The 15,590-nt window shown below is 42.9% G+C and overlaps 1 pseudogene; it reads left to right on the top strand.

Annotated features, from left to right (window-relative positions):
* The first annotated feature begins 12,554 nt into the window (after positions 1 to 12,554).
* Positions 12,555 to 14,608, top strand: LOC140223411 (uncharacterized; annotated as a pseudogene).
* The last annotated feature ends 982 nt before the right edge of the window (positions 14,609 to 15,590 follow it).

A 15,590-nucleotide genomic window follows, 5' to 3' on the forward strand; every position in this document is an offset into this window, starting at 1 on the left:
TAATGGCACACAGTTCCTTATAATTGGAATACACAGAAAGCAATAGTATCTGTACCAGGCTGTATCGATGAGCAATATAGGACCTAGATCTAGTCCTTTGGTGAAGCTGCACTTGGGATCGGTTTACTTTATTCTTAATAGATTTCTTCTGCACCACAAATGCAATACAGAGCTTTCATTCAGATGCACAGTTTGCATTGCATATTAACAAAACCAGATAATGCAGGCATGCACCTCATTCTTTGGGTCACACCAGTACTCAACCAGCAGGATCCATTCATGTTTCTTCATTTTAGGTGGAGGTGGCCAACAACTGTTCTCTTGTCAGTGATTCGTCGAAGTACTTCCTTTTTAGGTTATACCTCTGCTGCTTTACTCCCCTCTTAATGATATCAGTGCATGCAGCTTTGCTTGGTCCCTCATTCCTAACATCCACATCCAACCTTGACTGAAGCCACGTACACAAATGAATTATTAGACACAATTTTCACATGGGAGTATTGTAATGCATGAAAATATTTGGAAGAATGAAATAGCTGCCTCACCGCCACTTTCCTAAGCACTTTTGATACTTCTGCCTGCCCCCGCTCATTATCATATTCTTTCCAAGATGTGTAGATAGGCAGGTTGTCTCTAAGGGAAACACGACATTCTGATGCCAGCTTTGCTGCTTGAAGTGGGACCTCAGGTCTTTTCTTCCCTGCAGCCACCTCGATAGCCAGCTTCTTTCCTCTACTAATCATCTTCTCTAAGCCATGACCCATGGTTCTCTTGCGAACATTCTTTGGGGCCGCTGCATTGGCAAATAATAATAGAAATGTTTTATTATAGTTGTAGCAATTGTATATATTGAATGGAGAAACTAAGGCTTGGAAACTCATATTGTGTACCTGGAACTAAGTCATGGACTGAGTCTCCTTCAGTTGTATGACCCTCTGAATTAGCAGCATCAAATTGCTCCGCCGACTCATTGATGTCATTGCTTTGCCTAGAGCTTTGTCCACCTGGCGAGTTGTTCGCAGGAATTGTTCGGTTAACACTGTTTGTGGGAGTAGGTTGCTGAGACAGGTTAGCAGTGGGTCTGGTAGCACTAGGCACTGTGTAGTTTCTGTGGTCTGGTTGGCGCTTGTAGTGAGATGGCCTTGCAAATGGTTGCTACTGAAAATGGCATTTGTATTTGGGTTGGCTTTCAAATTGTACTTAGTAGGCAAGTTCTGTCTTGGCCTAGGTGGCGGACGGCCTGCAGTGGTCATAGTGTTTGCACGAGGCGAAGACATGGCTGCACTGGCCCTGGTGAATCTGGTTGGCGTGCGCGGCGGCTGGTTGGCAGCCACCATTGTTGCCGCCTTTTGCTTCTTCTGTTGAGTGCGAGTTCCTGGAGCCATCGGTCTTACTTGGCAAGAGAAACATGCATCTTATAAATTAAGAAGATGGTAATACATTAATTAACTACTGACCTTGTCAGTCTTGTTGTATTCACTGAAATATATGTTTCAAATAGACGGCAAAAGATTAATTAATTAACTGGACACATATGTAAACTTGTAAATTGGCGTAGAAATCCATCTCACCTCAGTATTGACCTCAGTATTGAGGTCATCATCATAATCATCATCACTGTCAGATTGGTTATCAATGTCAGAGGATGGATCATATATAATGTCAGATTCTGGTTTGTCAGACACTAGTATCTTCCCTTTGCCCTCTTTCCCTTTTGAAAAAACAGGTCTAACAGTCCGTGCTAACACTTCAATACCCAAAGACTTAAAAACATCCTGAACCTTCTTTACGTTCTCATCCCTTTCCTGCTCATACTTGGTAAATGGCATTTCTTCTAATGCTTACTACGATGAAACACAGAAAGAGCAGAAACTGGATTCAGTTTCTGTAAAGAAGTTGAAGAAAGAACCAACAGATCGGTAATTGCAATGGAAGTTAGTGGTGGATTCGAACATAGAAGGTTAGACTTACTTTAGATCAGGCCGGATGTGTTGAACTTTGGAGAAGGCGAAACCCTCATCACCTTCATCAAAGCTGGCAGGTTGGGGGCTGGGGCCAGAAGCCTGGAGGCCGGGGGCTGGGGGCCGGCGATTGTCAGCGGGTAGCCGGCGTGGCGGCCAACATGGCGCCTTGTGCAGAGCCATGGAGGTCAGCCGGCGAAGGGAGTTAGGGATGCCGATGGCTCCGGCTTTCGATGGCGGTGTGGCGGCGGGATGGGCAGATCCGGCCACCGGCAGATGTGTGGCGGCGTGATGGTATGCAGGGACTTGTCTCCTTTGTCTGACCTGCCAAGAGGTGTATTTTGCCCTTCTTGAGCGGGAGACGTGGTGGGTCCCATGTGTCGGTGAGAGAATCAGCGTGGGAGTGCAGGAGGTGTAGCTACTAATTTTTGGTCTGGCGTAGTTGGTCCGCTATGTTAGTGGCAGAGCATGCGCTGGCCAATTTTTGGTCCTGGCGCGGTGGGTCCACCATGTCAATGATAGTATTAGTAGTATTAGGAATTCCAATAGATTTTTGGGTAATAAATGATTTCAAATGGAAAAAATGTCACAAACAAAGTTCTATAATGCATCGAGATGTACCACTTTGATTTTGGTTATTTTTTCATATGACTTTGTTTGGACAGTTCAAATTTTGAATTTCAAAATATTAAAACGTCGAACAAAATTTTGGGGTACTAAGTAATTTCAAATGAAAAAGTCATGAAAATAAAAGTTATACAACTCATCAATATCTACAACTTTTATTTTGGTCATTTGTTCATCCGACAAAGTCATGGTAACATTGTTCACAAATTTTACGTATCTCTCTTATAGTTTCTGCATTACTTTCCAATAATTCCACGCCTTCAAAGGCTTTTTATCTCAAAGCAGCGAGCACAGTATGCAAGATGGCACAAGGATACTATAACAGTTGCTATTTTAGCCATCAAAAATGATTTTGAAGAAATAGAAGCAAATCATAAAGAAAAAGAGAAGAAATTGGCTAAGAATCAAATTCGAGTCAAATTTGACCAAAATTTGAATTCTGAATTCGCAATTCAGAAAAATTTGGCAAAAATATGGAATGAGGGGATAAGAGTGTTTAGAACTTGGAGATCAGGATTGGGGACAAGATCTGGTCCTAAATACCTCAAGAAAATCAAAGAAAGAAATTAAAACCGAGATGTACTATTCATCGTCCGACAATAGGATTTCAGGAAAACAGCACAAATGTCCATTTTGGGATTTGATTTCTGTCAAATTTTTCAAATAAGTGGATCAAGACAACTATACAATACTGAAGTATGGACTTTGGACCAGCAAATTGGGGTGTTGTTGATCAAGAACTACCTAGGGAACCAATTTAATTTAAGGCCTAAAGTTGGCACTTTGCCATTTTCGGCCAAGTCACTGAAACAGCAAAATTGCCTAAGTCTGAAACAGTGAGAAATGGCTGGGTTTGGAATGAATTTTAGAAAAATATAGTGTAAAGGGTATAGGTGTTTATGGGCAAAATGGAATCTTTGGAAGTTGTAGAACACAAATGGATGGAAGTTGGACTGAGAAGAATGGAATTGGTGCACTGAAAGTGAATTAAAAGATGGGTACATGGCCATGTCAAATGACTCACGAACTGAACTTCAAGTTTTAGAGAAATTCAGTTAGATGAGGGAAAGAATTCAAAATTCGACTATGTTAGGATGTTTATCTCGGGTCAGAGCAAAAATAAAACTTGGAGAGTTCAAGTTTATCTACAACAATGCTTAAAGGACCGGGGAGCCGTCGGATTCAAAATCAACCGTGGTTTGGATTTGAATTTTCGAGCATCAGAAAAACAAGAAGGGGGGGTGACAGCCGAGCCCGACGTGTCACCGCCGGTGTTTTCGGTCGACCGCCAGCACGACAGCTACGCCACCTCCTTACCATGCAAGCCTACGAGTAGGCCACGGTGTCGTTCATGCACCGATGAAACTTTTGTATAATTACCGCTCCCGTCGCCGCCCTTTTACCGCCTGTTCTTTTACCGCCGACGCCCTCTCTGTCAAGCCACCGCCACCGACCAAAAATTCCACTGCCACACCTCATCTCCCGTCGATTCCTCTCGCCCACTCCTCCACAGGTACCCCAGCTACACTCCGGTCAACTTGTTGCCCAGCATCCTTACTGGAGTACCTGTACTCGCCGTCATTTCCGTCCGCCACTGCCGCACCTCCTACTCACGGTGAGCACCTCCTTGCCCTTGTTCTCTTTCCTTTTGGACAATTGTAGGTGAGTCCTTGGGGCACTAGGAAGCCGTAGAGCAAGTTGTCGGGGTAGACCGAGCCGTCGTCGTGCTTAGCCATGACCGGTCGTAGGCGCTGGAACCCGCCGCCATGGAGGGAATGGCTCCGGCCATCTCCCGGGGAGCTACCGCTGCGCACGGGTGCACTAGGGCATGGGGATGCTTCCCCGGCCTAGCCCCGTCGCCGGTAGGGTGCCGGCCGGCGAGCCGCGCCGCCCCCTGTTGCGCTCGGGTTTTGGCAGGAGGAGGAAGAAGGCTCTAGTGCCATGGGCCCGCGCGTTAGGGAGGAGGAGAGAGGGGGGAGGCAGGCTGGGCGATGGCTTAAGTGGACCGAGAGTCCAATTGGCCCAAGTGCTGGTGCGGGAAGGGCCATTGGAAGAAAAGGCCGGAGGCCCAGGTGGTCCAGCAGGCCGGCTTCGCGGAAGAGAAGGAAAAGGAGAGGTGGGCCGTCGGGCCGTCGCCGGTTTTGAGAAAGGGAGAAGCAAAAGAAAATGGCCCAGTAGGCCCAGCAGAGGTTTAAGAGGCCGGCGGGTAAGATGAATAGGAGAAGGAGGTGGGTCCGAGCCGCGGGCCAGTGTAAGAGAGAGGGGGTAGAGTTAGGGCGCGTGAGAAAAGTAAGCCGGGGAGTTTTTTGGGAAAAAGTTAGATTTCCTTGGTAGAATAAATAGATTAAATCCGAATCTCACCATTTAAATCACAGAAAATTCTAGGGGTGTCCAAAATTAGTGAAACCAATTTTGTTAGGATTGTGTTATTTTCCTTTATGAATTAAAATTTTTATACCCTAGGAAAATAATAAAAATTTGGGTTTTTATTTAATGCCTTTCTTTTAAGGTAATTAAATAAATGCTTAATCTTAATAAATGCATAAAATATGGAATAACATTTCATAATCACAAATTATTGTTAACTCATAGGAAATTAGGTTTTAAGGCTAGAAAATAATTATAACATTTTCTAAAAATAAAAGAAAGAGCCTTAGGTAAGGTTAGTAAAGGAAATAAAAATTGTTGCGTTAATCTTTTCGGGTTTTGTGTGTTGGCTTGCAACTTCATCATGATAAATTGTATAGTCCTTGTTGGCTTGCAACTTTATCATGAAGGGAAGTTGTATAGTCTTATATTCAAAAAGTTGCATTCCTAACCCCTGCATATGTTTTGTCATAGACACCGAAGCACCGGAAGGGGATTTCTCGGAATTTTCAGAAGGATCTCCGGAGTTTGAAGAGGTCTTTGAGTTGGTTCCTTGTGAGGCTAATCCTTCAGACAGTGCTAACTTTTTTATAGAACAAGGCAAGCCCCGGTGCATTATACCTATTATTTTGAAGTTGATATTTCATGTGTCCAATTATCGGTTATTTGCTATATGAATGCACTAGGTCTAAGAGTTGCTTGAAACCCATTTTTGTGCATTATCATACCTTGTTTTAAGGACATCTTTGCCACTTGTTCAAACATTTAGTAAATAACCCAAGTCTAGAATTTTCTTAGTTGCTTAAATAATTGGTTTACCGAACCTTAAGGTAAATATTGAGTCATGCATGTTATTTGTGGAAAGATAACTTGGAAGTTAAGAAGCAGACAGAAGCTAAGGATGTAGTTCTGTCTGCGAGATTAATTTGGTTAAGGCCCGATTCGTTGTCTGAACCTTTGATCAAGTGAAAGACATCTGATCACTTACTGGGTATGGGACCAGTAAAGCCCAGTAGGTTAGTAAACCCTCTGATCGGGAATACTTCGTACCCGCGCTTGACGTGCTGGAGATTGGCAGGGGCGTAGCCTGAAACTCACATGGTGATCAGGCCAGACGTGGGGTCCCATGTGGGGGTGCATCCCTGGGTCCGGGTAGTCTTATTCCCAATCATTGGATTTGCTAATCGAAAAGTCGTTACGTACGACCTGGACAGTCGTATATAACTGGTGATCAGGGTACTCTCCTGCAGGATGTAAATTGATCCGGATCATCGCAATTCTCGATTATGAATGCACTTGATCACTGTTGAGCATCATAGCATAAATTCATGAATGCTATATCTTTCCACTAATGTTTTGGTGTATGACTTAAATACCTTGTCATTTGCAATTAAACTTTTATCATCATTTAGGATGGTTAGGTAATAACTTAATCAAAATAAAAGATAAAGCTAAGGTCTCACTCCTAGTAAGCTCTTTTGCCAAAAATGTGTCAGCCAAGTACACTGAAAAAGCTATCATATCGTTCCACGAAAAGCTATTATATTGGTTAGTCGGGTAAGCCTTGTTGAGTACCTCGTACTCAGGGTTATCCCTTGTGGCTATTTTCAGAGGCACCGCAGGAATCCACCGAAGAGGAAGCCCCGAAAAACTAGGGTATTGTTATGAGTCTCACAATACCCTCAGAAGAAATCTTAAATGCTCATCTCCCACCTGAACCGTTTATGTTTAAAATCCTAGAACCTCTGTCTAACCTGCACTGTTAAGTTTATTTCAAACTATGTCTTGTAATAACTCGTACCTCGTGTATGTATGTAAAAATGTAATATTTGTTGATGCTTTCCCATCGCGGAAACAATCCTGATGTATGGCTATGAGACACGATGTGGATCTTTCGAGGAGTCCTAGGGACACTCGACGGACGACCGGACTTATACTGTTTTAAGTGCGTTTCGGATAATTGCTGCATCAGTAGTGATTAGGCGCATTTAAACCAGTTTAAGTTGGACGGTTCCGCCACAGCTGGTATCAGAGCCATAGGTTGGGATAATCAACACATATTACCATTTAAACACTGAGACTCTATTTTAAATAAAGAAAACGTGAGTCACATGTGGCAGTAGTGTTAACCGGTTGTTTATTTTGCAGATGCTAACTGTTTGCTGCGTGTCGCTAGTACTCGGTAGTATATTATTAGGGAGAGATTACGATGCCACCAATTTCTCCACGAGTGTGTATATGAGTCTGTGAGTACGTAGGAGTCGTTGCATCATGTTGCATAAGCATGTTTTAAAAACTTTTGGGTTTGGTGAGTGCCGTTAGACCTAACCCTGTTTGTTTTATAGGATGTTCCAAGAATGCTACACAGACCAGGACGGATGGACCCGAGGACATTACCTGGACAAGCCAGGGTTTGTGCAGCTGTTATGGAAAACGCTGCAGGAGTTAGGCTTCCATAACCCTCCGGAGTACTATTGGAGGAAGGAGGACACGTGTCGTAAGCAGTGCTGTACTGTTTATGTTCATATCCCAAATGAAGACACCAACCCCAACTGGCGTCTTGATGAAGTGATGGAGTCGGACTTCGAATTTAATGATACAATTGAAAGGGCAGCTATGACCGCTCTAACGGACCTATGTGAGAAACACAAAGTAGAAATAGGGTCGAGCTCTGCTCGATTCTATCCTATAAAGCATCAAGACGATGGAATTTGGAAGAGAAGGATTAAAGCCCTGAAGAATACTTCTCGCGTGGAGCATGATGTTTTGGTTGCTGCTGCCTCCGACTATATGATGGCCATGTACAACCTGCATCAGTCTTGCATCAGGGAATATCATAATCAGAGAAAGAGAAATGAAGATGTCAAGATGGAGGTAATGGGTGCCAGACACGATAAAGAGTTGTACAACAAAGCAGCATTAGCAAGGAAACATGACATGGAGAAGATCATGAGAGAACAGTCCAGAAGGATAGATGAATATGAAGAGAAGCTCAGGGTAATGAAGGAATTCATGGATGCCAGTAGGAATATGGCAGACAGGGCAAGAGAAGAAGCTGAATCCAATGTTAACAGGCTCGAGGCGGAAAGGTTTCAGCAGCTGGACGAAATTTTATCTCTTCGTCTGGCTTTGGAGGAAATGCAGGCTCAGGTACCTGCTCAGAACATAGTTAATGTTCCACCACCTCCACCACCAGAAGAACCCCAGCCGCCAAACCTAGAAGAAGCAGATCAGTTGGTGGACGTTGTAGGAGTGGAGGGTGATATTGTTCCACCTGCAGCTCCCGAGATTGATTTGTACGCTCACGAAAATTTAGAAGGTTTTGATGTCGATATGGAAGATGATCTGGGTGAAGCTCCAATGGAAAACCATCAATTTGCCTAGGCTGATGCCAATGCAGACGGGTTAGATCCACAAGGCTATGGACCTATGCAACAGTGGGGTGAAGCCGAGCAGGAAGGCGGGGAAGAAGAAGAAGACCCAGAGGAAATGGAGGGGAATTCTGGAGTTAATACCTCTGCATCATATACCTCCTATACTTCAAGTGACCCCGGGCCAGAGTCGGAAAGTGAGAATTCAGTAAATCAGCCCCCACCTGTCGCTCCTCCAACACAGACGCTGATGACGGTGGACCAGGATGTTCTGCAAGCTGCGATGGCCCGGCTAGGACTAAATGCTGAAGAGTTGGGCATCTATCCCTATGACGGCTGAAGCAAGCTCTTGATGAGAAATGTTATGATGTATTTATGTAAGATAACCGCAGTGGACGAAGTAGTGTGGTGGTTTTGTAAAAAGCAACGCCGGGTCATGTAATATAAATAATCATGTATATAAGTGTGGTTTGTGTGTAATTGTAATAGGCATGTTGTGATGTGTGGATTACTAGCATGCTCGTGGAACTATTAGTAAACTGTGACTTAGATATTAATACTCTGTTTGATTTTGACAGCATGACGGATCCGAGAGGTCCTCGAGCTTCGGGGTCAGGGGGCCACGAGGAAAACTTACCCAGAGGCCCTACGCTGGCCGATGCTATAGCCAGCCTCATGAATTCAGGAGCCGAACAGGCTCGACTGCTTCAGATGATTGTGCAAAACACTGGCAATGGTGGAAACCGACGAGACCCAGAACGTGGTGTATCTTACACCCAGTTTCTGGAAACTCGTCCTCCGATATTCCTAAAAGCCCAGCACCCACTAGAAGCTAATGAATGGCTTCAGACGATGGAGCAAAAATTTCGGGTGATTCCCCAGTGCACCACCACCCAGAAGGCGGAGTTTGCCAGACTCCAACTCCAAGGTCCCGGTGGGACCTGGTGGACCAGTTATTTGGCAAGGCAACCGATTGGAAGGGAAGTTACTTGGGAAAGCTTCAAGGAAGCCTTCCGAACACAGTTTGTGCCAGAAGGTATTATGCGAATGAAGCTGGAGCAATTCCTAGGGCTGCAGCAAGGGACCCGTAGCATTCTGGAATAAACCAATGAGTTTGATCACTTGGCCCAGTATGCACCGGAACATGTTAACACGGAGTCCAGAAAAAGAGATTGTTATCTCCGCGGGCTTAATGCACGGATGCAGGAGAAGTTGTCTACCTGCACCTTTGCTTATTATAGTTCTGCGGTAAGTACAGCCATTACTGCAGAAGAGAAAATGAGAATCTTAGATGAAACTTTAAAGAAAGAAGAATCCTTGAAGAGGAAGAATATTCCTTTTGGAACCTTCGGGAATGCCCCGCAGAGGATGAAGGTAGTATACCGAGTTCCTCCTCGACCCGCGTATCGGCCTTCTTTTCAACAGAGGCCATTTCAGCTCTGGAATGTCAGAACTCCTATTAATACTCCTCGTCCTGGAAGTGTGCCACCTCTTGGATTTTGCAGCCCTACTCCTCTGGGGAATCCACAGGTTTGTTTTAACTGTGGGAAACCGGGACACTTTGCCCAGGACTGCCGTTTTCCCAAAGTTGGGGCAAACGCGAATTTTGAGGGCTCAAACCTCTGGTCAGGGCACCGGATAGAAGTTTGTTCGTCGCAAATTTCTGAACACCAAGATGGGGCAGGCTCATTATATGAATGTGGAGGAGATTCCGGAAGGTGAACCTATTCTGGCAGGTATGTAATTTGTCAATGATTATCCTGCCATGATTTTATTTGATTCGGGTGCATCACATACTTTTATAAGTAGAAAGTTTGTTAAGAAACACCAACTAGAAGTGCACATCTTAAATGTCAAATATGCTATTCAAGCTACTGGAGCTACTCAAAATACAAATCAGGTAGCTCGCAATGTGATTTTGAATTTAAAAGGAAATAAGGTGGGTGCTTATCCTTTAATTCTGGAAGATCAAGGAATAGATATTATTTTGGGGGTAAATTGGATGAAGGAACATAAAGTTCAAATCGATATGGATGACCGAATCGTTAGTATGAGAGATGACCAAGGCCATCCTTTTGAGCTCCAATTGTCAGCTCATCCTTATTTGGACCAAATGGTCAAAAAGACTAGAGCAGTGACTCTAGAATCTATTCCTGTGGTTAATGAGTTTGTAGATGTGTTTCCAGAAGATCTTCCTAGACTACCACCTGATAGAGCGGTAGAATTTACTATTGAGTTAGAACCTGGCACTGCTCCTATCTCGAGAAGGCCATATCGGATGCCACCTAAGGAGTTAGCAGAATTAAAAGTTCAGCTCCAAGAATTGCTAGATAAAGGTTTTGTCCGACCTAGCACTTCACCATGGGGCTGCCCTGCACTATTTGTTAAGAAGAAAGATGGCACATTAAGGTTGTGTGTGGATTACCGCCCTCTGAATGTGGTTACCATTAAGAACAAGTATCCGTTGCCACGGATTGACTTGTTATTTGATCAACTCACATGGTGATCAGGCCAGACGTGGGGTCCCATGTGGGGGTGCGTCCCTGGGTCCAGGTAGTCTTATTTCCAACCATTGGATTTGCTTATCGAAAAGTCGTTACGTACGACCTGGACAGTCGTATATAACTGGTGATCAGGGTACTCTCCTGCAGGATGTAAATTGATCCGGATCGCTGCAATTCTCGGCTATGAATGCACTTGATCACTGTTGAGCATCGTAGCATAAATTCATGAATGCTATATCTTTCCACTAATGTTTTGGTGTATGACTTAAAAACCTTGTCGTTTGCAATTAAACTTTTATCATCATTTAGGATGGTTAGGTAATAACTTAATCAAAATAAAAGACAAAGCTAAGGTATCACTCCTAGTAAGCTCTTTTGCCAAAAATGTGGCAGCCAAGTACACTGAAAAAGCTATCATATCGTTCCACGAAAAGCTATTATATTGGTTAGTCGGGTAAGCCTTGCTGAGTACCTCGTACTCAGGGTTATCCCTTGTGGCTATTTTCAGAGGCACCGCAGGAATCCACCGAGGAGGAAGCCCCGAAAAACTAGGGTATTGTTATGAGTCTCACAATACCCTCAGAAGAAATCTTAAATGCTCATCTCCCACCTGAACCGTTTATGTTTAAAATCCTAGAACCTCTATCTAACCTGCACTGTTAAGTTTATTTCAAACTATGTCTTGTAATAACTCGTACCTTGTGTATGTATGTAAAAATGTAATATTTGTTGATGCTATCCCATCGCGGAAACAATCCTGGTGTATGGCTATGAGACACGACGTGGATCTTTCGAGGAGTCCTAGGGACACTCGACGGACGACCGGACTTATACTGTTTTAAGTGCGTTTCGGATAATTGCTGCATCGGCAGCGATTAGGCACATTTAAACCAGTTTAAGTTGGACGGTTCTGCCATAGATTCGAGGGTACCAGTTCAAGGTCCTGCGTTACTTTCCAATAATTCCACACCTTCAAAGGCTTTTTATCTCAAAGCAGCGGGCACAGTATGCAAGATGGCACAAGTATAAGAGGGTACCCGTTCAAAATGAAATGAGACATCCTGCTGATAGAGAAGCATGGAAAGAATTTGATGATACTTTCAAGTCTTTTGCAGATGATCCCCGCAATTTGAGGTTAGCCATTGCTACTGATGGATTTAACCCATTTGGTCATATGACCAATTCATATAGCATCTAGCCAGTGATAGTGGTTCCATACAATTTTCCACCATGGATGTGTATGGACCAATCCAATTATATGCTTGCTTTAATTATTCCAGGAAAAAAATCACCAGGCAAAGATTTCCATGTGTTCATGCAGCCTTTGATAGCAGACATGCTTACCCTTTGGGAGGGTGTCTCTACTTATGATGCATACGAAGGCAAAGATTTCAGTCTGCATGCAGCGATTCTGTGGAGAATTAATGACTACCCTGCATTAGGCACCATGTCAGGCAGAACCACTAGGGGTTACTTCGCATGTGTGCACTGTGATGAGAATCCATGCTTTGAATGTCTGAGAAACAAAATTGGGTTCATAGGCCATAGACGTTTCCTCCCAAACGACCATCCCTGGAGGAAAAACAAATCTTTCAATGGCCACCATGAAAATAGAGAGCAGCCAAGGAAATTTAGTGCAGATGAGGTTATGACAAGGTTGGATGAAGTTTCCTATGTTCTAGGTAAGAATCCTGATAAGCAGAAAACAAGAAAATGACGCCGTAATGGAGAACCAGTATGGCATCTCAAGGTTAGCTTGTATGATTTGCCATACTGGTCAAAATTGAAGCTACAGTACAACCTAGATGTTATGCACATAGAGAAAAACATATGTGAAAATATTTTGTCAACTCTACTTAATATTCCGAAGAAGACAAAGGACACAGTCACTACTAGACTAGAATTGGAAGACAGAGGTATAAGAAAAGAGCTTCATTTGCTGGATGAAGTTGGTAATTCGTCCACAAAGCCCAAAGCTTATTACGTTCTAACGCCAGAAGCAAAGAAGAAGTTCTTGCGGTTTGTTAGCAATGTTAAATTTCCAGATGGCTATGCCTCTAATATATCAAGATGTGTCAATATGGAGGAAGAAACAATGCATGGGCTGAAAACACATGATTGTCATATACTGCTGTAGCGTATTTTACCAGCTGGCCTTCGCGGGTTGGTGCACAAAGATGTATATGAAGTAATTGCTGAATTGGGTAGGTTTTTTGGGAAACTTTGCTCGATAACTTTAAAGGTTGATGCACTACACCAGATGAAGAAACATATTGTAATTATCCTTTGCAAACTGGAGAAAATTTATCCTCCTGCATTCTTTGATGTTATGGTTCACCTAGCAGTACACTTACCTGATGAGGCACTCCTTAGGGGACCGGTTCAGTATGGATGGATGTATCCTATTGAGAGAAGATTGGGCACCTTTAAGCATTTCATCCACAATAAAGCAAGACCTTAAGGATCTGTTGCAGAGGCATACACTGCCTATAAGTGTATGACCCAATGCTCAACATATTTCAATGAAATTATTACTAAGTTCACTAGGCCTAATAGAAACTTAGATGGAGCACAGAACATCTTACCCAATGATTACTTTATTTTTGGTCATGGTATTAACCTGTTGGGTGCTTCAAAACTTCATTACCAAGATAATGATTATGACTCCATGGTTTGGTTTGTTTTAAATAATTGCGAAGAGGTTGATGAATACAAAGAGTGAGTAATTGCTGTCATTTCATTTCTACCAACATTATTCAATATTAGTGTCACAATAAACTAATTAACTTCTTCCTTTCCAACATGTATAGGGCAGAATTGGAACAACAACAGGTCAACAATATTGAAAAAATGATGTCAACCCAATTCGCTGCATGGTTCGAGAAACATGTGCGTGCAACTTTTACATCCTGACTGAATCATTTAGTATAGAATAAATTTTCAAACTCACCAATTCTCTGTGATTTCCTGCAGATTACCAGATTGAAATACGAAGGCACAACAAATGTTGATGAAGATGAAGACCTGTACTCAGTCCCATATCGGCCGGATAGGCATGTGCGATCATACACAGCCAGTATAATTAATGGGGTACAGTACCACACTATGGCTTGTGAGACACACAGGAAAACACAGAACTCTAGCATCAAGACTGCATGTACTCACAATGATGACACTATTGACTTCTATGGGACAATCACAGACATTATTGAGTTGAATTACACTAAGAACAACAAAGGAGATATATCTGTTATCTTATTACAGTGTGAATGGTACAATCTTGAGGGAAGGACATACCAGATGAAAGATAATGGTTACTTCAAGAGCATTAACATCGAAGGCCGATGGTATAAGAATGATCCTTTCATTCTAGCCACAGAAGCTTCACAAGTATGTTTCTTGGAAGATACAAAGTTAGGTGCATGTTGGTGAGTGGTACAAGAATTTGGCCACCGACATATATTTGGTGTTGAAGAGTCTGACGAAAAACAAACAATCCATGAACAAGTACAGATGAGATGTCAGGAGGCATACCAAGAGGACAATGCTTCGTCGGGAGATTGTACACTGGGAGACATTTATCCTGATATGGATTTGTTGCACATGGATAATCAACCAGGCAAGCCCTATTAGTGCAGACCTTGTCGAGAGCATCCATCGACATCAACAAACATCTCAATGTAATGAAACAGACAGCTAGGATGAAGATGAAACCTTCCTTGAGTACCATAGTCATGACGAAGCGAGTATATTAGAAGACGACAGTGATGATGACTAACCTTTGCATTTCTGGAGCTATTTGTGAACCATGAACTTCTATTAGTGATTCTGTTGTATCTGAATTATGCTACTAAAATTTGTATCTGAATTATGAAATTGTATGCCTTGCTGGAGGTGGTATTTGTGAGCCAAGACCTTGTATGCAATGATTCTGTTTCAATGGATACTTGATTTATGAATTCTGTTCTATGCATATGTAACCTATTGGAAGTTACATAGAGGCTATATGCTGCCAAAATATCATGGATATGTTATATGCTGCCCAGAATTTATTGAGATGATATATACTACCAAAAGAGATGCCCAGACAGGTTACATATCCATGCACACAAGAGATGTCGAACAGCACAAAGGCACATATTCCATAACAACTGCAAATACATCCTACTTAATAGGTTCAATACAACATGTCCTAGTTCATCATCATAGCCAAAAGCATATCAAATGTGGCTAACATATCCAACCTACTTCACAACATGTCCTACTTCACCATCATTGCCTACTTCAACACTATAATTACAACCAAAAGGATGACCAACACTAGGAATGTTACATTTAGACAACCACACACAAGACAAATGCAGCTTCCCATGCCTTCCCTGTTCTTGCCAACCATTTCCTTCACCTTGTTCAGATTCTGCTCTAAGCTATCAATTTTTTCCACCAGCTCAGGAACTTCTATTGTCGAAGCTGCTGCAATAGTCGAGGAAGCTGACAGTAGATATCCATTATCATGAAGGAACACCACATATTCTTCCTCCAACCAATACCTAGTACATGTCCCCTGCATCCGAATTAAAACAACAGACAAATTAACATCAATAGTGCAGCCACTCAATGCTAAGAACACTACCATTCTCACGCATGCCCATTCAAACAAGAATGAAATTTGGGCAATGCAAGATGATTACTGACATTTTGATAGTTCTTCCTGGGGCACTTGAAAAATCTCCTTCCAACGTTATCATTAGACTACGTGG

This window comes from Setaria viridis, chromosome 7 (genome assembly GCF_005286985.2).
Source record: "Setaria viridis chromosome 7, Setaria_viridis_v4.0, whole genome shotgun sequence".
NCBI classification, from domain to species: Eukaryota; Viridiplantae; Streptophyta; class Magnoliopsida; order Poales; family Poaceae; genus Setaria; species Setaria viridis.